The sequence below is a fragment of the Erpetoichthys calabaricus genome, chromosome 8 (genome assembly GCF_900747795.2).
Source record: "Erpetoichthys calabaricus chromosome 8, fErpCal1.3, whole genome shotgun sequence".
Taxonomy (NCBI): domain Eukaryota; kingdom Metazoa; phylum Chordata; class Cladistia; order Polypteriformes; family Polypteridae; genus Erpetoichthys; species Erpetoichthys calabaricus.
Window position 1 is genome coordinate 8,512,679 of NC_041401.2, and position 8,741 is coordinate 8,521,419.

The following is an 8,741-nucleotide window of genomic DNA, read 5'->3' on the forward strand; positions in this document are numbered from 1 at the left end:
GGTTTCCTCTTTGTGATTATGTAACATTACTTCTATTTATTATTTGTTTTATTTTATGTTCATATATTTTATTTCTATTTATGTTCTAGATAGATAATAATAATAATAATAATTCTTTTCATTTATATAGCGCTTTTTCTCACTACTCAAAGCGCTCAGCAATTGCAGGTTAAGGGCCTTGCTGAAGAGCCCAAAAGAGCAGAGTCCCTATTGGCATTTACGGGATTCGAACCGGCAACCTTTTGATTGCCAGTGCAGATCCCTAACCTCAGATGATAGATAGATAGATAGATAGATAGATAGATAGATAGATAGATAGATAGATAGATAGATAGATAGATAGATAGATAGATATGAAAGGCACTATATAATAATAGATAGATAGATAGATAGATAGATAGATAGATAGATAGATAGATAGATAGATAGATAGATAGATAGATAGATAGATAGATAGATAGATAGATAGATAGATAGATAGATAGATACTTTATTAATCCCAAAGGGAAATTCCCATACTCCAGCAGCAGCATACTGATAATAACAATATTAAATTAAAGAGTGATAACAATGCAGGTAAATCAGACAATAACTTTTTATAATGTTAACGTTTACCCCCCCGGTGGAATTGAAGAGTCACATAATGTGGGGGAGGAACGATCTCCTCAGTCTGTCAGTGGAGCAGGACAGTGACAGCAGTCTGTCACTGAAGCTGCTCCTCTGTCTGGAGATGATCCTGTTCAGTGGATGCAGTGAATTCTCCATAATTGATAGGAATCTGCTCAGCGCCCATCGCTCTGCCACAGATGTTAAACTGTCCAGCTCCGTGCCTATAATAGAGCCTGCCTTCCTCACCAGTTTGTCCAGGCGTGAGGCGTCCCTCTTCTTTATTCTGCCTCCCCAGCACACCACCGTGTAGAAGAGGGCGCTCGCCACAACCGTCTGATAGAACATCTGCAGCATCTTATTGCAGATGTTGAAGGACGCCAGCCTTCTAATGAAGTATAGTCGTCTCTGTCCTTTCTTACACAGAGCATCAGTATTGGCAGTCCAGTCCAGTTTATCGTCCAGCTGCACTCCCAGGTATTTATAGGTCTGCACCCTCTGCACACAGTCAGCTCTGATGATCACGGGGTCCATGAGGGGTCTGGTCCTCCTAAAATCCACCACCAGCTTCTTGGTTTTGCTGGTGTTCAGGTATAGGTGGTTTGAGATGCACCATTTAACAAAGTCCTTGATTAGGTTCCTATACTCCTCCTCCTGCCCACTCCTGATACAGCCCACGATAGCACTGTTGTCAGTGAACTTTTGCACGTGGCAGGACTCCGAGTTATATTGGAAGTCCGATGTATATAGGCTGAACAGGACCGGAGAAAGTACAGTCCCCTGCGGCGCTCCTGTGTTACTGACCACAATGTCAGACCTGCAGTTCCTGAGACGCACATACTGAGGTCTGTCTTTAAGATAGTCCACGATCCATGCCACCAGGTATGAATCTAATCCCATCTCTGTCAGCTTGTCCCTAAGGAGCAGAGGTTGGATGGTGTTGAAGGCGCTAGAGAAGTCTAGAAACATAATTCTTACAGCACCACTGCCTCTGTCCAAGTGGGAGAGTGATCGGTGTAGCATGTAGATGATGGCATCCTCCTTTATGTTAATTGTTTTGTTTTTCTTTTATTCTATTATTGTAAAGCACTTTGGCCACAGCATTACTATGTTGTTTTAAATATTCTATATAAATAAATTGACATTGATTCATATATTGTGTGGATTATTACTGTGTCTGAGGTTTGGGGGCTCATTGGCGCCCCCGTGTGGTCACACAACAACAACATTTATTTCTAGCTCACGTTTTCTTACAAATGGTGTAACTCAAAGTGTAGTTTTTTTAATGTGCTCCACCGTATTAGCTTGCAGAATTTCAATCAGTCATCTATTCCAGATTTGAGATGCATAACAGCAGAAGGCCGCCTCACCACTTCTTTTAAGTTTAGCTCTTGGAATTCTAAGTAGACCCTTATTTGAAGATATAAGATTACGATTTGGAGTGTAAGGTGAGAGACATTCTGAGATACAGGATGAAGCAGATTATTAAAGGCTTTGTAAACCATCAGCAGGATTTTAAAGTCAGTTGTAAATGACACGGATAACCAGTGTAGTGACGCTCAGACTGGTGTGATGTGCTCGGATTTTCTTTTCCTAGTTAAGATTCTGGCAGCTCCATTCTGCACTCATTGTAATCGATTGATGTCTTTCTTAGGTGGTCCTGAGAGGAGTGCGTTACAGTAATCTAGCTGACTAAAAAGAAAAGCGTGAATTCATTTTTCAGCATTCATTCATCATAATAATCTCTAAAATGGGCTTATATTTAAATTTGCTTTTAAACTCCACAAATATCATACTTTTGTTCCTCATCATCAATGACTGAAGGATTCACACTCACTCCTTCTCCAGTCTCATTAAAAAATTCTCCCTAGCTGCAAAAACTGATGCAATGCATTGACTGGATAATAGATAGATAGATAGATAGATAGATAGATAGATAGATAGATAGATAGATAGATAGATAGATAGATAGATAGATAGATAGATAGATAGATGTTAGGGCCTTTTTGTAACTACTAAATGGCCCATTTGTAACCTACAGGGAACATTTGTAACTCTAGTAGGGACATTTTGTAACTTTAAGGCACATTTGTACCACAGTACAGGGAACATTTGTAACTTGTAGGGCCTTTTTGTAACACAAGTCAGGCTTTTAAGTAACATGCCAAAAAAAGGGTAATTTTGTAACACAACTGGCACTTTTGTCACACAAAAAGGTGATTGTTTTTAAAATATTTTTCTGTTTATATTTGTTTTGACCATTAATCTTAACCTTAGTAGGTTCCTGGTTTTAGCACATTGTTTGTTGAAAGGCTATAGCACCATAATACTTCATGCTGGATACACTACCGTTTTAATAAACAGATAGATGTGAATTTTTTAAACTATACAGACATATTTAAATTTTATACAGAATCATTAATGTCACTCCTGCATCCTCTCCTTCTTTCCTTTTCTCTTCACTGCCAAGATAAGATGAGGTGGACTGTTAGGCCGAGCTCTAATCCTGATGGATTGTTGTTCAGGTCTTGATGTCTGATACATGAGCTGAGATCTGAGGCTTTCAAATTTTAAAAGTCAGTGTGTTTTGCTGGTAAATTCTATGTTGTATTTGTGCATTTTTGTGATCGAAGGGCACACCTGCAAACATCCTGAAGTCTCACAAAGACAGGGCTGATTTGACAGAATTGGTGTATTTCTGCTTTTTAAAAATGTTGTTGCTTAAGTAATTTCAATTTGTTCTAAAGGTAAATTTTGCTTCCCCTCTGAGGCTTGCGGGAAGATGCAATTTCAGGAAAGAGAAATTTGTCAGGAGGATTAGGTCACTACAAAAACATTAATAATGATTAACAATATTGTAGTTTTATGTGAAAAGTAGGAAATCAAAGGCCTAGTAACTTAATGTGAGTTTTATAAAAAGTAAAAATTAATATAAGGAATCCTAGCAATAACGATTGACTGCTAACAAGGTATGAAGGTTTTCTTATTAACGAACAGTAAAGTGTCAGTGACCTAACACAATTCTGATTTGTGTCTCGAGTTGTTTCTGCTCCTCTCTAAGGCCCCACCACATGACCAGTGTGACTGCTTTATGTATGTAGCACGCCACTGGGCCTAAGACTAAATAGTTTTAAATGCAAAAAAGTGAATAAGAGAGAAAAAATAAAACAAAAACACAATTCAGGAAAAAATATTTTTATTGAACAGAATATTACAACTATAAATGTCAGTGTAGTTTTTTTATTAAACAAAACAATACTTCATTCAAAATGCAATAATGAAATCAGTGAAATAAACATTTTCAAAATAACAGTAACAAACTCTGACCAAATGTTAAATCCATACATTCAGTTGACAGCTTGTGATTGTGAAGTACTCCACGTTTGTTTTTCTGCCTTCATATTTTATTCTTGTCAGACTGAGTGATCTGAAACTTCTCTGCCATCTCCCCTCCTTCAGAGCAGCTGCCTAAAGCTTTCTTCACCATCTCTTGTACTATTGGGCCCGATGCCATGATGTGGTGGCACTTCTCCATTATCACACTGCCCTTTATGGTGTTGTTTCTGGGGGTGCTGCTTTTCTGATGTAGAAGGGGGGTCTCTAACTGTCCTCCACACTCTTTCTTTGAGGGATTTCTCTCTCGTACAGAAGATGATTCTCTTGACATGGAGAGCTAGATGTTTGCTCACAGGAGATCTCTTTCCTCAGCTGATCACAGATTTTTCTCTCCAGTCTGTGTTACTGTTTGGTTTTGACCCAAGAAGTTCTCCTCCATAGTTTACTTTCTAGAAGCCAAAAGAAAAAACAATTTCAAATTATTGTTTAAAATATTGATTGCTGTTAATACAATAACACAGGCCTAATGCCACAAAATTAATTTATATATGGTTTTATAATATATTAGAGGCAATTGTTACATTCCTTAAATATTATATCTTTATTTGTGTGCAATCAAAGGCGATTCCCTAATTTGTGTTTTATTCTTTGCCATTGACACCACACCCATACCGAGTTGATTCTACTAACCTGTGCAAATTGTGGTTCCCAAAACTCTGAAGCTGTGTCTCCCACAAGAATACAGTATCTGAAAACATCAATTAGATATATTGTTAATTTTCTGTTCTTTCCATTTCCTGACAAATTAAAGAATATGTGAAATTTAAATTATTTTATTTGTTCATCCACTCATTTACAGAACCTGCTTATCCAAGTTTACAATCACAGTCATTTTGACTTGTACAATGTAACATTTAAACATTTTTCTTAAGGCATTGTAAAAAATGTGATTTGGTTTAAAGATCGATTTCTCTCTTCCATTAAAAAGTGTACAGAATGAGCCCATCTTGGCCTTGCTCTTCTACAACGCCACCATGCTCTCCAATCAGAGGATCATCGTTACATTGTCTGACCTCTGAATTTCATGATTTTACAGTCGTATGTTGTTAGTTCGGAATGAACCTGTCATCTTTAAAGTTTGTATTCTAATACGTTAACTCATTAACATACTTGTTATGTTGTTTGTACTCACTACATTTTCAGTAGTTGTTTTGTATTGAAAGGCTTCAGGTCTAACTAAGATTTTGTATTCTTGTGGGTTACTTCACTGATTGTTTATCTGAATTTGACAGACCCCATTGCTGTATACAGTAACTCTCACAAAGCAATCATGTCATCCATCCATTTAACCATCCACTTTCTAAATCAGGACAAGGTTGCAGGTAGCAGGAGCCTATCCCAGCAAGCAAGGACTAGAGGCAGGAACAGCATCTATTCAGTTCACACACACACACACACACACCAGGGCCAGTCTAGTATTGGCAAATACACCTAACCTGCATGTCTTTGGATTGTGGGGGAGAAGCACCTGGGGAAACACAGGGAGAACATGCAGCCTCCACGCAGGGAGGACCTGTGATGAGAATTCTGGTCCCTGCACTGCCACTGTGGCACCGAGCTGAACAATCATGCCATCCAGAAGGATTAAAGAAACTGCACAAAATATGTTAGTGTGGAAAAGCATGAATTACAATTAAGTAGAATCCTCAAATTAAATGCATATTTTGTTTAACTATAGAAAGAAAAAGAAAAAAAAACTTTTGTTTCTATGCTCAAGATTTATATCAGAAGCTTTTTCATATTTAACTGAATTATTTAAATATTTTCATATGCCTTTTCTGTAAGGCTTTATTACCTGCAATTTCACAGAACCACTAAGCTATTTAATTAGAGAATTCATTTTTCTATAATGAATATCATCAGATGGCAGAGTGACTCAGTGGTGCTGCTCCTGCCTCATAACAAGGAGACCAAGGTTTATGTCCCAAGTGCCCTGCACAGAGTTTGCATGTTCTCTCCATGTTCATGTGGATTTACTCCCACAGTCTAAACACATGCAGGTTAGGTGGGTGGGTAACACTAAACTGGCCCTGATGTGTGTGTGTGTGTGTGTGTGTGTGTGTGAGGAAGAGAGAGTGTGCCTGTGTGTTCATTCACCCTGTGAAGGACTGGCATAGGCTTCAGCTGTCCCCTGTCCTATATAAGTCGGTTAGGAAGGTGGCTGGATGGAAAAATTGATTAGTATTGGATTTTGTTATAGCTTTACTGTATGCTTCAAATGCATATATTTCTGCATTTTTAAACAGTGCACTGTTATTAATGAGACCATAGGAAGCAGGTTAAGTAAAAGAATGAAAGGACAATGAATTGATTAATTAGTTCACATCACAATGTATCTTAATTATATAATACATTACCTGCACAAGTTAAATATGTACCAAAAAAAAAAACACTTAAGCAATGTACAGAAAGCACAAAACGTGAATAATCTTACCTTATATATGATGTCAAAGATCAGTGAAGCTTCCAAGTTTTCGCAGGTCTTCATCCAGTGTGCTTGAAAACTCGCAGCAGCGGTCATTTCATTCACTTCCGGATAGCAAGATTAACACGCCCATCTCTATTTAATAAGATGCTAACGGAAAAAATCACGTTTGTTATATATATATATAATGAATATGATTTATAGGTGAAAAAGCTCCATTTCTCAATGTCCAAGCAAGGCTCTTCATACCTGAAATCCATTTCTCTGCATATCAAAACTATCAGTTTATATTTCATATAGTGACTTATATTTATTATTAAAATAAAATAAAAAAAAATATTCGTGCACGACCATTATGTAAAAACAAATTGCTTCTCTAAAACAAAGCAGTAAAAATAAGAGACATTTAAAATCAACAGGCAAAAATATCCACTCATTACACATATCACGTAATATTCTAAAACGGATTAAATATTAAAATCATGTACAGTATAGTACAACGGTAACGGAAAAAATTGAACCATCTAGCGGGTGCTACACCGGGCGCTGAGCGCTTTATAAACACGTCCCAACATGTATTATCTCTTGCGAGTTTTTGATTAAGTGCCGCTAGAAAAAAAAATAGAACCATCTAGGGGGCGCTCCACCGGGAAATGAGCGCTCATAAAGCCGTCTCAACATGCATTATCTCTTGCGAGTTTTTGCTGAAGTGCCGCTACTTGAATGAATTGTTTTATGCTCACCACGGACCATCAAAACGATCAGGACGTTCAGAGACATTTATGTACTTATACATAAACGACACCCAGCTGTTAAAAACTGATCAGTTATTCCAAAATATGCTTAATTAAGAATAGAAGACACAAATGCTCCCGAAAGTATTTTTTTGCTTTCTGAGCAGATAAAAGAAGATAATTACGATTTAAAAAGGAAAGATGGTACATCAAAACACCCTTTTTCAAATACTAAAGGTTATTAAGCGTCACCATTAATTCAATCGCGATTTATTATAGATTTAAATGTGGACCATTAGTAACTGGAGCAGTTAAAATTAAAAAATATTAATAACTTTAAAAATAAAAAACCAAATTACACAATACTTTGCACATGTTTTGATACAAGCATTTAACACATTTTTTTGAAAAAATCAGCGCGATCGGTCATGTGGATCAAGAGTAAAATCAAATCTAAATTCAAACACCTTTTCCACTTCAAGCTGGATGACAGGTCGACCTGATGGCTTATGGGAGGTTGTTACAGACTTAGATAATGATGTGTCATTAATAAAACGTGTGTCTTCCGCGAGATAACTGAAACTTTTTCACTTTTATCTTTTTTTCTGACAGAATCAACAGGTAGGGCTACTTTGTACCAGGAGCGAGAAAAACATGCAGTTTAAAAAAAAAACAAACAAACTGTTCAAGAAAAAAATATGGGAAGATTGAAAAGCAGAGATGAATTAATACAAATGGCACAAAATCCATCATAAAACATCATTTTTGTTTTTTTAGGAGCCCAAAAGAGAGATCGGTTCAAATGTTCCTGACGAAGCATCTAAAGATAGATAGATAGATAGATAGATAGATAGATAGATAGATAGATAGATAGATAGATAGATAGATAGATAGATAGATAGATAGATAGATAGATACTTTATTAATCCCAAGGGGAAATTCCCATACTCCAGCAGCAGCATACTGATAAAGAACAATATTAAATTAGAGAGTGATAACAATGCAGATATAACAGACAATAACTTTATATAATGTTAACGTTTACCCCCCGTGTGGAACTGAAGAGTCACATATTGTGGTGGAGGAACGATCTCCTCAGTCTGTCAGTGGAGCAGGACGGTGACAGCAGTCTGTCTCTGAAGCTGCTCCTCTGTCTGGCGATGATCCTGTTCAGTGGATGCAGTGGATTCTCCATGATTGACAGGAGTCTGCTCAGTGCCCGTCGCTCTGCCATGGATGTCAAACTGTCCAGCTCCATGCCAACAATAGAGCCTGCCTTCCTCACCGGAGGTGGGGGGGGGGGTGGGGGGGGTTCCGGAGTGCGTAACTCCATAACTGAGTCTGTCCCCTTTGATTAGGTGTTTGATTTGTTGGGCTTCTCTTGAAGTGACATTACCAAACCAGCACAGGGCATTCAGCCCAACAAAGCTTGCCAGTCCTATCCACTTCATTCCTCCACATCAAGTCACCAAAGTCCTACTGCCCACCACACTACTTGGTCACTTATTCCAAGTGTCTATTGTTCTTTGTGTGAAGAAAAACTTCGTAATATTTGTGAGGTTTCTCACACCATCACCCTC

The 8,741-nt window shown here is 37.7% G+C and overlaps 1 long non-coding RNA gene across 1 annotated transcript; it reads right to left on the reverse strand.

The window, feature by feature from the left end:
• Positions 1-3,952: 3,952 nt before the first annotated feature.
• On the reverse strand, positions 3,953-6,579 carry LOC114644900 (uncharacterized). The gene is made up of 3 exons (XR_003715071.2): positions 6,437-6,579; positions 4,633-4,690; positions 3,953-4,391 (listed from the first exon to the last, which is right to left on the reverse strand). It is a non-coding gene; the product is annotated as an uncharacterized LOC114644900 (long non-coding RNA).
• Between the last annotated feature and the right edge of the window lie 2,162 nt (positions 6,580-8,741).